This window comes from Sus scrofa, chromosome 5 (genome assembly GCF_000003025.6).
Source record: "Sus scrofa isolate TJ Tabasco breed Duroc chromosome 5, Sscrofa11.1, whole genome shotgun sequence".
NCBI classification, from domain to species: Eukaryota; Metazoa; Chordata; class Mammalia; order Artiodactyla; family Suidae; genus Sus; species Sus scrofa.
The window spans coordinates 91,547,358-91,562,291 of NC_010447.5; the positions used below are offsets into that span (position 1 = coordinate 91,547,358).

The following is a 14,934-nucleotide window of genomic DNA, read 5'->3' on the forward strand; positions in this document are numbered from 1 at the left end:
CACTCAGGATGAGAGTCTCTGGTTCCATCCATGTTGCTGCAAATGGCATTATTTTGTTCTCTTTTATGGCTGAGTAGTATTCCATTGTGTATATATACCATATCTTCTTAATCCTTCATCTGTCAATGGACATTTAGGTTGTTTTCATGTCTTGGCTGTTGTGAACAGAGCTGCAGTGAACATGTGGGTGCATGTGTCTTTTTTAAGTAGTTTTGTCTGGATATATGCCCAAGAGTGGGATTGCTGGGTCACATGGTAGTTCTATGTATAGTTTTCTGAGGAACCTCCATACTGTCTCCAGAGTGGTTGGACCAGTTTACATTCCCACCAACAGTCCATGAAGGTTCCCTTTTCTCCACACTCCCTCCAGCACTTGTTATTTGTGGACTTATGAACGATGGTTTGTGACTGGTGTGAGGTGGTACCTCATGGTAGTTTTGATTTGCATTTCTCTAATAATCAGGGATGTTGAGCATTTTTTCATGTGCTTGTTGGCCATCTGTATATCTTCCTTGGAGAACAGTCTCTTCAGGTCTTTTGCCCATTTTCCATTGGGTTGTTGGCTTTTTTGCTGTTGAGTTGTATAAGTTGTTTGTATATTTTAGAGATTAAACCCTTGTCCGTTGCATCATTTGAAACCATTTCTCCCATTCTGTAAGTTGTCTTTTTGTTTTTTGGGTTTTTTTTATCATTTCCTTTGCTGTGTAAAATCTTGTCAGTTTGATGAGGTCCATTGGTTTATTTTTGCTTTTATTTCTGTTGCTTTGGGAGACTGACCTGAGAAAAAACATTTGTAAGGTTGATATCAGAGAATATTTTGCCTATGTTCTCTTCTAGGAGTTTAATGGTGTCTTGTCTTACATTTAAGTCTTTAAACGGTGTGAGGGTGTGTTCCAGTTTCATTGATTTACATGCAGCTATCCAGTTTTCCCATAATGAATGGAGAGTAATTTAAATGATTATATCTATCATCCAGTGAAATCTTTCAGTGTACCTCCAATATTCTATCTGCTAAGTATGTAATTAGAATAAATGGAGTAGGATGGTTTTGAGGGATATTTGATCCAGATCTTCAAAAGCCAAAAAAATTTTTTTGAAGATTTCTCTTGTCAAAAAGACAATGCTATTTTTGTGTTTATTATATAGTTCCTTCTTATGGTATAATCCAAAAATATTTCTGATTAGAGAATTCTGATGAACTTGTCTATTTTAATAGTGTATTTCACTAGGTGCTTTTGATGTCTCTCGATATTCTTATTACAATTTCCTCTTTGTTTCAGAGCATATTGCTTGGGGACCTACTGTGTTTTATAACCAATGAGCATCTGGGCTTGTTTTTTTGTTTGTTTGTTTTTGCTTTTTAGGGCTGTACCTGCAACATATGGAGGTTCCCAGGCTAGGGGTCAAATCAGAACTATAGCCACCGGCCACAGCCACAGCCACAGCCACAGCCACAGCAACGCAGGATCCGAGCCATGTCTATTACAGCTCATGGCAGCTCCGGATCCTTAACGCACTGAGTGAGGCCAGGGATCAAACCTGCAATCTCATGGTTCCTAGTCAGATTCATTTCCACTGTGCCATGACAGGAACTCCCCAATGAGCATTTTAAAGCAACCATTTTGCCTAGGAGCTTTGCTGCCTGAATTAGGTTTTGAAAGATCAAACTTACATTGGTATTTGGATCCTCTTGGCACATTTGGCTGTAGGTATCACAAGCTGCCATTCATGGAGAACCCCTCAGTAGTTATGGCCTCCCTGGAGTCACTCCTGTAGCATAATGAAGACCAAGAATGCTCAATCTTGGATGTAAATCTTAGGAGCTTTATTGACCTCACGCTGTGTAATCACATCAAGGGATATGATTGGGGTTCTAAAGGCAACTTAGGGTAGAAAGTTTTCACACAATTTTATTTTTCTTTTTAGGGCTGAATTTGCGGCATATGGAAGTTTCTGGTCGAGGATTCGAATTGGAGCTGCAGTTGCCAGCCTACACCAGAACTCACTGCAACGCCAGACCCTTTAACCCACTGAGTAAGGCCAGGAATTGAACCTGCATCCTCATGGATACTAGTCGGGTTTATAACCTGCTGAGCCACCGTGGGAACTCTACACACAATTTTAGATGAATGGAAACTTTCTTCACTTTTTAGATGAATGGAAACTTTCCTCACTTGCACAAGTCCTCCTAATTTACACCTATCTCATCACCATTAACAAAACAAAAGCATAGTCCATAAAAGAATAAATTGATAAACTGGATTTCACTAAAATTAAAAGCATCTATTCTTCATATGACCCTGTTGAAGGAATGAAAACACAAGCCACAGTCTGGGAGAAAACATTTACAAAGCATACATGTGCACGTGATATATATAATTTAAAGGATAAAGGATATGTCTTCAGACTATATAAAGGACACTCACAACAGAATAATAATGAAAATGAACAATACAACTAATAATGGGCAAAATATTTGAATAAATCTCTAAAGAACATATGGAGATGACAAATGAAAATGTTAAAAGTTTCTCAACACTACTAGTTATTTTGGAAGTGTAAATTCTTGATACCACAATGAGCTAACATTATACACTCATTTGAATGATTAAAATAAAAAAGACTTACTATACTCAGTGTTGGCAAGGTCGTTAGGGAATTAGAAATGCCATACATTTCTGTGAAGAAAGTGAAATGGTACAGACACTTTGGAAAACACTTTGGCGACTTCTTAACCAGTTAAACTCAGCTATTTCACTCCCAGTTATTTACTCAAGAGAAATAAAAGCATGTGTTCTTACAAAAACCTTTATGTGAATGTTAATATCAGCCCTATTTGTAGCATTTAAAATTTAGGACCAATCTGAGTGGTCATCAGCAGATGAGCGGATAAACAAATCACTAGTTTATCAGACCTTGAGGTGGTTTATTCCTGACCTGTATTTGACGGGGAGCTCATTTGTGCCCCTAATGCCGTGTCTTCACTGACACAGATCTCCATTCCTAATCATTGTTGAGTTGGGGGATGCTCAACCATGCCCTTTGTCTTTAATCTCACCTAATTTTCTTGAACGTGATCAGTACCTTTGTTGAGAAAGTCTGCCAAGGTACAGATTGTGAACTCAAATTGCAAATGAAATTACTTAAGTCAATTTAACCTAGGCACGTGGTAGCACATTTTGGAAACAGAAATGCTAATAAACTTTTCTTTGAAAATGTCAAAGAGGGAGTTCCCGTCGTGGTGCAGTGGTTGGCGAATCCAACTAGGAACCATGAGGTTGCGGGTTCGGTCCTTGCCCTTGCTCAGTGGGTTAAGGATCTGGTGTTGCCGTGAGCTGTGGTGTAGGTTGCAGACGTGGCTGGGATCCTGTGTTGCTGTGGCTCTGGCGTAGGCCAGCGGCTACAGCTCGATTAGACCCCTAGCCTGGGAACCTCCATATGCTGGAAGCGGCCCAAAGAAATAGAAAAAAAAAAAAAAAAAAAAAAGACAAAAAAAATGTCAAAGAGGCATAGGTTTTAAAAATATAAAAATTGTAGAAAAAATACTGTCAAAGATGTCATCTATGCAATGCCTAATATGTATCCAAAGTTCCTTTCCATACCATTTGAAAATCGAATAAAACCTTACAAGATCCATGTTGGTATCCCAGTTTTAAAAATCTGCAGCAGGGGCTTTAGAGAGGCTATATAACTGAAGTGAGTTCAAACAAGTAGAGGGATGAAATTCAAATCCAGGACTGCCCTAATTGAAAAAGCCATTACATTACATTGATAACATACCTGTTACCAGCAATAAAGATACAGAGGAATAAACATGTGTAGTCTATGATATCATTAAGAGTAAAAGCTGATGAGATGATGTGGCAGAAAAATCAAATACTCTTATTTTTAGAGGGCAGCATGGTATTCAAGCGGTCAGTAGTTATTTATTGGACTTGGCTTTCCTTGTTTCGTTCCACTTCTCTCTTTCATTCTCCATAATATCAATGTATTTAAAGATCTGCACACGTGCTCAAAATACATTATTTTAAAACCTTAAAATCTGAAAGATAATGATGATAATGAAACTTTATCCTCATGATTATATACAACTAGACCAAGCTTTGAGCTGTAACTGTAAGTTGAACTCACTAAATTGAATTTTCTTTTTCAAACAGCAGGTGGTAGTACTGGTTTATTCTATTAAGTTTAAGTACTTAATGATAGATATTGCTGTGTTGATAAAAGTAATATGTAATACATATTCAGTTTCAGGACCAGTTGCATTATCCTGTTAAGATTTACTTTATAAAATAATATATATGATGATGTCTTAAATACTTGCAAGATATTGCATATACATAAATCCTTTAGAAGAAATAAAATGATAGTATATGTACAATACATTTTAATTTAAATCATTTAAATAATTGAATACATTTAAACAATTTTAACTTTTTGGGTAATAAATATGATTTAGTATTGGGGATTAAGTATATCAAATATACTCTAAATTTGTAATAATTATAAAAATAATAGTGCTAAATGGTAAAGACTAAAGAAATCCTGTTCTCTTAGTAAAAGAATGGATAGAAAAATAAAGTTTCTTCTCACTCCTTCAATTAATTCCTGGCAGAGTGCAATGATTACCTTTAATCACTTTCAGCCAACCTTATATATATTTCAACCAACGCAGTATATATTTTCTATTACTTATCAGTCTGTATTACCATTCCACTATATTTAATATCTTTAGATAATTTATTTTGAGTGTTGGCAAGATTTCAGTTCTTTATTGGTTTTTAGTGAAGCTTAAAGGGATCGGTATTTTTCCATTATTCAATTCAGCACTAGATTTGGTTGGATGGTGGAAGGAGATAAGGAAAAAGGAGAGTATTGTATTTTTTAAAAAGCCATTGCTCTTACTGATGAAATAATATCTGAATGGTGTAGTTCACTAGGCCATGATGATAATAATGATGTTAAATTATTTGAGCTAATCTTTCAGAGGTCCCAGGTCACACAATGTAAAGGTAATATTTTAATGTCGAATGAGTCATAGACAATATTAGGCAGCAGATGGCATCTCTGAGGATTTTAATGACTGTTTCACAGTGCCTGCTTATGGCAGATGGAATGGAGGAGTGGAGAGGCAGGAGGCTGGGAACTGTTGAATAAGGTAGAACCAGGTGGTTGGCAGGAATTAAGGGTCCTGTCAAAGGAATCGAGGTTAAAATAGAGACAGGAGTTAAAGAGAAATAAGATGACTTAGCAATAGGACTAAAAGTGCTGTACAGCGGAGTCCTAAAGTGAAGATATGGGGACCATTTACGTTTTATTTTAGGACTAAGCTATATGACTCTAACATTTTTGTTGTGGCCACATGTGCAATTGGAACTACAGTTTCATGGTGAGGTTGTTACCAAAGTGTTCTAATGATCTCTGTTCTGAATGATTGTGCCTGTGGCAGAGTCATTGTGAGTAGGATCACTACCTTCAAATGTGAGCTCAAAGGGCTGTTTTGGAAGAGAGTGCTTGAAATTGAGCTTTCTAGACCCTCCCTAGCACCGCGTGGCTGTCATCATGTCCAAATAGGAAGCCATCCAACAGAGCAGCAAAAACTTAGCTTATTTTAAAATGAAGAATGTCCCTAGCGAAATATTCTAAGGCTTCTTTCAATTTTAAAATTCTTGGCTTATATTTGATTCTCAACATGTGATCCAAAGACTAGCAGACCTAGCTGGGATGCAGATATATATAAGGTTTTATTTATTTATTATTTGTATACACACAAATATATAATATATATGATCATATACACATAAATATATATACATAATTTGTATATTATATATTATACATATGCAAATATATATACAAATGGTCTTCAGCTTATAATGGGGTTCATTTAATGATTTTTCAATTTTATGATTGTGCAAAGGCAATATGCATTTACTAGAAACAGTACGTTGAATTTTGATTTTGGATCCTCTCCTGGGATGAGACGTACATGTGGGAAGAGACTGTCTTGTGATAGTGGGCAGAGGCAGTCAGCCACATGGACACCAGAGTGAACGACCAATACACTTACAACCCTTCTGTGCCCAGGCAGCCTATGTTTTTAAGTCTCAGCACAGTATGCAATACATTTCATGAGATATTCAACACTCTAAATTAGGAGTTGTGTTAGATGATTTGCCCAGCTGTAGGCTGATGTAAGTGTTCTGGTTAAGGGAGGCTAAACTTTGATGTTTTGGTAGGTTAGGTGTATTAAGAGCATTGTTAACACAGGATATTTTCAGTTTGGACTCCATCGTAAAGTGAGGAAGATGTGTATTCTTCAAGTTGCCAGCTAAACTACTGAAACAGAAGCTCTGTAGGGTAGGAACTTTGGAATCACATTTAAAGAAACTTCTCCAGATAATTATTATGTGCAGTATAGTTGAGAACATTCTGGTTTTAAAAAACAGTTGCTAAAAGCAATAGCTTCACAATATAGTCAAAACAAAACAAAACAGCACAGGTTTCGCAGAGACAAATCAGGTTTGTGTGGCTTGAAACGCTAACATGTTGGGAGTCTTCTTTATGGAATAAAATAAAACAATTTGAAATAGAAAATTGGATACAGTATCTTCAGAGTAAATCAATTTCTGATGCTTAAATACCGAGGCCAGCTTCACATTTGCTCATTCTGGACATGTTTCTGGGCCATTCTGACTTGAGAATGATGGCCTCAGGGGGTTGTTAAGTCCAAATAAGCCAATAGCCCTTCATAAACGGTGAGTCACCCTACAATTGCAGAAGGTGCCATCCTCTTCACCTCTGATTACCTAGTTCATATGCAAGGGTGTTAAGTGAACAAAGAAAACAGCTAGGGGTTGTGTCAGGGCTGGAGCTGCTGGCCTATACCACTGCCACAGCAACACCAGAACCAAACCATGTCTGCAACCTACAATGCAGCTCAGGGCAATGCAGGATCCTCACAGCTTAAGATTGTGAGATACTTAGTTGGACAACTATGCACACTTATGGTCCATGCTCTTCAATGATTTTTGAGAAATCCAGCACTCCAATACACTCAGCCCTTAGTGAGTATTTGCTAATTAAAAGGTTGATTGAATGATGAATGAATGGGTGAGGGAATAAATGAAAGGAAAGGCTCATGGCCCACTCCTTGCTATCATTGGGTATGATTAGGCAAAACTTCAGAAGTGACTTATTCTTTGGAAGATTGTTTAAATTAACTTTCTGCTGGGATATATGTGTTGAGTTGAGTTGGGTAGAGTTTATCTGTAAGGATCTCCTGGAGGAAGAGCCTTTTTGCAAAGTTTTGAAAGGAAGGATATACTGTGTTTACAAAAAGGAACAGGAAAACCCCTCTAAAGGGCACTTTGTTCATTTCCATTCCAATATTAGCATACCAATGGTACTCACTCCACTTGTACATCAAGGTGGTTTCACTGAAAAGTATTTAGGCTTTTAAAACAAGCAAAATTTGGGAGTTCCTATTGTGATGCAGTGGTTAACAAATCCCACTAAGAACCATGAGGTTGCAGATTCAATCCCTGGCCTTGCTCAGTGGGTTAAGGATCCGGCGTTGCCGTGAGCTGTGGTGTAGGTTGCAGGTGCAGCTTGGATCCCACGTTGCTGTGGCGTAGGCCGGTGGCTACAGCTCTGACTGAACCCCTAGCCTGGGAACCTCCATATGCTGCCAGAGCAGCCCAAGAAATGGCAAAAAGACAAAAAAAAAAAAAAAAAAAAAAAAAAACCAAGCAAAATTAATATTTACTAAGTGTCCTCTGTAGAAAGGGCACAGGAAATTACACTAAAATTTCACCATAGCCCATGAAGTTTTTCTTACCGGAAAACTGGGGCTTCAGGAGCTTAGTAACTGCCCAAGATCACAAGATCTTGGATATTACATAAGATACTGGGGTAAGTTTCAAACCCAAACTCTGGTTTAATATGTTTGTTCTCCTACTATATAAGTTTAAGTAGCAAAATACTATTTTTTGCATTTTGTAAAAGTATGAGTAGACAAAGTGCCTCTCTATTTTAATCATTTCCCTGTTGAGGAAATAATTTTTAATTATATGCATTAATTTTATAACATTTTCTATAATACTAGGGTCATAAAATGCTATGCATTTCCTGGTAATGGTCCCCCGACTGTGGCTAAATCCCACCTTCCTACATACAATGTGGTAAAATACAAGGAACTCAAGTTACGCATACCCACACTTTGTACATACCGCAGACACACACATGCACACATATATATGTAGAAAATTTTTTATGTATCATTTTTTGAAAGCAGGATTTTAAAAAGAAACATTAAACATGATGTTTAATGATGTTTAAATGCTTGCTTGCTCACATATTGAAATATATGTAGGCTAAAGTACATGAAATTAACTACAAAATAGACTAGTTTGTAAGCTGAGGTGAAAAAAGTCAGGAACATTCTGGATATACTGGTGGAATGTGCAATCAATGCTTCTGTTTTATTGCCATGTCCTCTATGAATTTTAATTAAACATATATCAGAAGAAATAAAAATGTGATGGAAGCTACAGTTTAGAGAAAATGAATTTATCAAATAGCTGCAAGCAGCTTTTTTTTACTTTATTCAGGGGATCATGAAATCCTGCAGTCCTGAAGAACCCTGCCTTCGACTTGCTTATACAAGCAAATATACATTGATGTATGTTCTTGTGTGTGTGTGTCTATGTCTGAAGAGATAGAGCACATACTTTTAAGACCCACCCTTTTCTTGAGCTTAAAAAACCAAGTTTAAGCCATCTTGATCTTTACTCTCTAAATATTTAAATCTTCTGTTATTTTTCTTCCAGTCATCTCTGATAATTCTTTTACTTTATACTGACAATGTGGCAAAATCAGAGGACACTTTTTTTTTTTATCGTTTTTGGGCCACACTTGCAGCATATGAGGTTCCCAGGCTAGGGGTCAAATTGCAGCCATAGGCACCAGCCTACGCCAGAGCCACAGCAACATGGGATCTTTAACCCACTGAGCGAGGCCAGGGATCAAACCTGGGTCTTCATGGATGCCAGTCAGATTTGTTTCCACTGAGCCGTGATGGGAACTCTGCAGAGGACACATATTTTAGATGCATGTGCTTTATGACTGTTTGGGGTGCAAATTAAATGTAAGAGGGCAAACCCCAAATACCAAGTGTGTGGCCAAATTACAGAGGTTTGTGCATCCATAGGGAGAGGCAGATATAGGGATTCTAATTAGGAAAATTACATCTATATACCTCTATCTATATCTTTATAGTCTCTGGGGTCCCAGAGGTTCATACATAATGTTAAGCCTCTTTGGAAGTTTTTGTTTGTTTGTTTTGTCTTCTTAGGGCCACACCCGCAGCATGTGGAGGTTCCCAGGCTAGAGGTCTAATCAGAGCTGTAGCTGCCGGCCTACACCACAGCCACAGCAATGCCAGATCCGAACCATGTTTGCAACCAACAACACAGTTCACGGCAGTGCCAGATCCTCAACCCACTGAGCGAGGCCAGGATCAAACCGGCAACCTCTTGGTTCCTAGTTGGATTCATTTCCGCTGCACCACAATGGAACTCCAGAAGTTCTTCGTATTGACTTTTAACTTGAAATTCCAAATAATTTTTGCAATTCAGTTCCAAGTGATTCTGTAAAATGTCTGCTTTCACGTTAATTTTCAGAGTTCAGGAATCGTGGATGTGTACTATTGATTCAGTTCCCAAATTCTGGTATTTGTCTCAATAGAAAAAAAATGCATAAGAAACTCCAGATTCAAAAGTGCCCAATAGTTAGCTCAGAGCATGCCAAAGTTGTCAAATGATATTACAGTTATATTCTTTAAAGCGCTTGAAAAAAGCTGGATAACATTGTGTAAAAAGCTGGATTTTATGGCTCTATCTGTGCCAAAGAGATTGTCCAACAGAAAGCACCCTGGTAAGCCTAATTATTACTCCACATATGGTACGTGGCATTATAAGCTCTTTTGAGGTTTTTGGAAAGGGAGAGCTATGATTGACAACCACAGCAGGGCGTGCTGAAGATTTTTAACTCCATCTCCTAACAATCCCATATTGGCAGGGCTAAGACAGAAAATGCTGTTTCAGTAATCATTCTCTCGTGCATTTATTTTCAGGGCAAATAATTTTGTTAAAACTTACAGGGTAGAGTGGAGAAGGAAGTGATATAAAAATAGTACATATATTCAGTAATGATTGTTCTTCACAATATGGCAATTTATAAGAGCAGCTTTCATCTCTCACTTTAAAATCACAGCAGCCTTTGTGATACCTTATTTAGGGAATAACGTAGAATCTGTTTTGGAGTACAATTTAAGGTAAATGTTAAGAAAACATTTTGATTAGTATGTGTGGGTGGTTGCACTAAGAAAATATGTTGGGAGAATGAACTCAGAGAAACCTGGAAGCAATCAGTCATGTATCAGATTTGCTTCTATGCTTTAATTGCTTATGTTTGAGAAGCATCTCAGAGAGAAAAGAGGACATGTAAGGAAGAGGGTTGTTTTATACTTATGGTTTCAATAGGTCAATCCAATGCGAACTATTTCTAAGTCAAATTTGTAGATATCTCAACATGGCTTAAAACAAAATTCTGACATCCCCTGACCTCCATCTCTGAAGCATTTTAAAGGTCATCTTCATCTGTTTAGTTGCAGAATCTTATGCTTAGCAGTCATTGTACCAGTGGAGGGCACACCCAGAATGTTCAAGACCAGGACATGTGAAAGGTGTTTGCACATATTAAACAGTAATTATGATTACACCAAGCTGTGTAGGATTTCAAAAGCCTTTGACTGTCCAAGTCCAGGAAACTTAGTAAATTCCTGGCAACACTTCTTCCTTGTTTTTGATAAAATAAATAATCCTCTTCTCTAGCAAAACAAAGGGATATTCTTCTCTAGTGTTTTATTCTAAATATTAAAAACAGAACACTACTTGAAATTAAGGACTATCTTATCTTACAGTTAAGGGCAGAGTAACTGGGTGCAAACAATTAATAGTCCCAGTAGATCTCTAGCCATGATCAAGGCGAAAAGAAAGTCCTGACATCAGGATTCGAGATAGCATTTTGTTCTTTTGTGGTTATTTCAAAGATTATTTTAAAACAAAATCAGGTATAGTTTATTACTGTCATTTAAAAGATGAGGAAAACCAAACCCGGATTTTAATTCAGCTTTTACTTACATTTTTAAGTTGAAGTTGGATTAACTCTTTGGAGATATGACATCATAATAAGGTTAAAATAATATTTACCACTTCATTTTTCCCTCTGAAAGTGGAGTAGTTAATGTTCTTGGTCTCTGCTGCTATTGCTGTTTTCTCCAAAAGGTGGCAGTTGTGTACTCCTTTTCTTTCTCAGGGTGCAGAGAACCAGGGGAGCCAGAGGGACCGGAATGAATTTTCAGAATTGTTTTCCTTTAACAAATTCCGAGCAGCCACGTCAGAAATCTGCATTTCTGCAACTGCAGCTACTTTACTCTCTTAACCCTTCAAATGAGAATTAGGCTGATTTTGAGAAGAAAAACAGGCTTCTCATCTCAGTTTGCTTTAAACTTTGGAGTTGTTCATCCCAAGTTTATTTTATAACGGTCTTCTTCCCTTCTGATCTTTGAATCAAGTTCTAATTCTTTTTTTTTTTTTTTTTTTTTTTAGATAACCTTGATCCATTTGAAGTTATCCTTCTTAATTAGAATGCATAAGCTACACAGGAGTATGTCTGGACTCCATCTAAACAAACCTTTCTGACAACATAAATCCAGAAGGATAAATCATTCAAACTGGAGAAATCTTTTGAGCTGTGAAAAGGCAAGAAAGAGAGGGACAGAAGGAAAGGAAAACATTTTGGAGAGATTCTGATGATGAGACAGGAATTAGATGAGACAAATTAAACTAAGTTGCTCCCAATTCCTACAGCTAAAAAGAGCTTTAAATATGATATAATGGTGTCCAGCCACTTCATTTTATAGATGAGGAAACTGAGTCCCAGAAAGCTAAAGAATGTCTTCAATGGAATGCAACCAAGTTCTTTTTCTACTTATGGTGAAAGAATGCAATGATCTGTCAAAGAGATGCGTTACGTCACAAGTTGTAGGAAACAAGATTTCAGATAGTTTTGAAAACTGAGGTCTGTTTAACCATAATTCCTTTTTTCACGTACATATTGAGTCACTATGCTGTCTTAGAAACCTCTGCTTCACATAGGAATATGGTCATTCATTAACCATGTAAGTTATTAGATTTGTGCTCAATACAGTAGCCACTAGCCACATGTGACTAATTGAATTTTAAATTAATGAAAATTAAATAAAATGTAAAATTTAGTTCCTCAGTTACACTAGCCACATTTCAAGCTACATGTGGCAAATGGCAATTATACAGGGCAGGGTACACAGAATTTCCATCATTGCTGAAAGTTCTCTCGGATTGTTCTCGTATAGATAGATCATCAACTGTAAAGAGTATGAGAAGAGTACAGCACATAATGTGATGCGGTATCCAGTGTGTAGTGCCTAAAAGCATTGTTCATAATTTATGTAGGTTTATAAGCAAATTTACAACCAACTTTGGCAAATTAGCAGGTTTATGTCTTCTTAAACCTTCTGTCCCTCCCCTTTTCACTGTACTTTTGTCTTCTCTAATATTCTTCACTTTTGAGTGTTCAGTAAATCTTTGTGAGTACCCTATTTATTCCCTCTTGGGTGCACTGCTTGATTACATTTCACACTGTCGATTGAATACCTACTGTGTGACAAACATTGCAGTAGATAACTAAAAAGAGAGAATTAGACACTCTGTGATAGTGAATTAGGCAGGAGGAAAACATGTTTCCAGAATCCATTCAGGACAGAAAATGAGCTCTTCTCATTATTTGAATTAGCAAAAGCAAGTATTATTAACATGATTATGTAGACTAAGAGATGGGAGATTATAATGAGGGGTTTAGTGACTTGCTCAGAATAACACAGGTGATATAAAGGCATCCTCAGGCTGGAATCCAAGTCTTTTTACGCCAGGTTCAGTGCTTTTTCTAATCTGCTACCCCACTCAGAGTAGACATTGGATTATGCCAAATTCCTAATTTCTGACATCTGCCAATGAATCATCAAATAAGTTGTTCCTTCCTTCCATACATCAACATTATGTTTAAGTCTAATTTTCAGAGTTTCTTTGAATAAAGACAGAATTATATTTGTGTCTTTACATGGACTTCTCTGGAACACAGGTAAGTGCCTGTAGAAGGTCCTTGTGTTAAATCAACCTGTGCTTGATGTTCTCTTAATACTTAGAACTCTTAGGGATTGTTAGAGCTTAAATATAAATTAAACCAACGTTCTTTCTATTAAGAAAAAAAGAATAGCTATAATTCTCATTAGCGGGCAGGTGAATAAACTGCACCATTTGCAGGCAGTCAGAAGAGCAGTAGCGTAGCATACAGAGTTTGAGATTTGACACTTCCCATGCCATTCTGTATGGAAGAGTGATTCATTTAGGCACACCTAAATCCAGATGTTAGCTAGGTCTTCAATAGATTTTCTCTTTCCATCAGCCCTTCCTTGGAAATTTGGCACCACCATGCCATCATTGAAATGGCTTGGTGATGTGCTGTAACAGCCCATTACGAACCTTCTTGGAAGCACCTTATTTGAAAGTGCTCCACCTACACCACAGTCCACTCAGTACAAAGGTTAGGATAGTAAGATTCCTCTCACACATTCAAGTTATCAATCAAATATTGGTTTTTATGTTTTGATGGGGTCTCAGGATACTCTATGTCACTTGCAATTATTTTAATCATAAATCATATTATAGTGAGATGGTACCGCATTTATTTATAAAAGGAATCTAGCTAGAGATTGTCCTTATCTTCTTCAAATAGGAACTTCCAATAATCTTGTCATATTTTCTTATCCTACTCATCACATTTGCTGTGCAGGATTTAACTGGCTGAAACTTTTTCCCAGTCCTTCATAAAGTACTTCCCTGACTCCATTATTCTTTTCACTTTGTCATACTCTCCTGCCAAAACGAACAAAGAAAACAAAGCAAACAAATCAGGAAATGTCCTCTTTATAATGACTTTTCTACCTTTTAGTGGCTCATATTCTTTTCTTCCCAACCCATCAATTTAAAGAATCTTCCCTTTCCTTATCTACAATTCCTTTGTTCCTCTCTTTCAGGGTTTTCTTATAGTATCTTAGAGTTTAAAGATTCTCATAACCAACAATACTGTTCATGCATTTTTAATACACTTTTCTTACAATAACAAAACTATATTCATACGTTGAATAATATATATGCTGCCCAGCGTAATGAAATTCATTTTTTCAGAGCAGACACTCCCTAGCTATGTGGCTTTGAGCAAATGACTTTATCATTTTGGAATCCAATGTTCTCATCTGAAAGATTAAATGGAAAAAACATAATAAAAATTTTTATTGCTTGTATTTTATTTTTCTCAGTTTTCTTTTAAAAGAGTCTGGTAAGAAAAACATAGTAGGAGTTCCTGTTTTGGCTCAGCAGTAACAAACCTGACTAGTATCCATGAGGAGGTGGGTTCCATTCCTGGCGCCGCTCAGTGGGTTAAGGATCTGGCATTGCCATGAGCTGAGGTGTTGGTCACAGACATGGTTCATATCCTGCATTGCTGTGGCTGTGGTGTAGGCTGGTAGCTGCAACTCCAGTTCAATCTGGGAACTTCCATATGCCACATATGCAGACCTAAAAAGAAACAGTAGCTAATACATGTATTTTCCTATAGATTGTGTGGCACTGTAACTCAAAAACTTATTTTCTAGGATTTCCCGTTGTGGCACAGCGATAATGAATCTGACTAGAAGACATGAGGTGGCGGGTTCCATCCTTGTCCTTGCTTAGTGGGTTAAAGATCCAGTGTTGCTGTGAGCTGTAGGTCGCA

General features: G+C 37.1%; 1 long non-coding RNA gene across 1 annotated transcript in view; it reads left to right on the forward strand.

The window, feature by feature from the left end:
• The window catches only part of LOC102159901, a 139,785-nt gene extending 125,243 nt beyond the window's left edge, over nt 1-14,542 (forward strand). The window contains exon 5 of the long non-coding RNA XR_002344335.1: nt 11,673-14,542. This is a non-coding gene — a long non-coding RNA (uncharacterized LOC102159901). The remainder of the gene's footprint in view (nt 1-11,672) is intronic.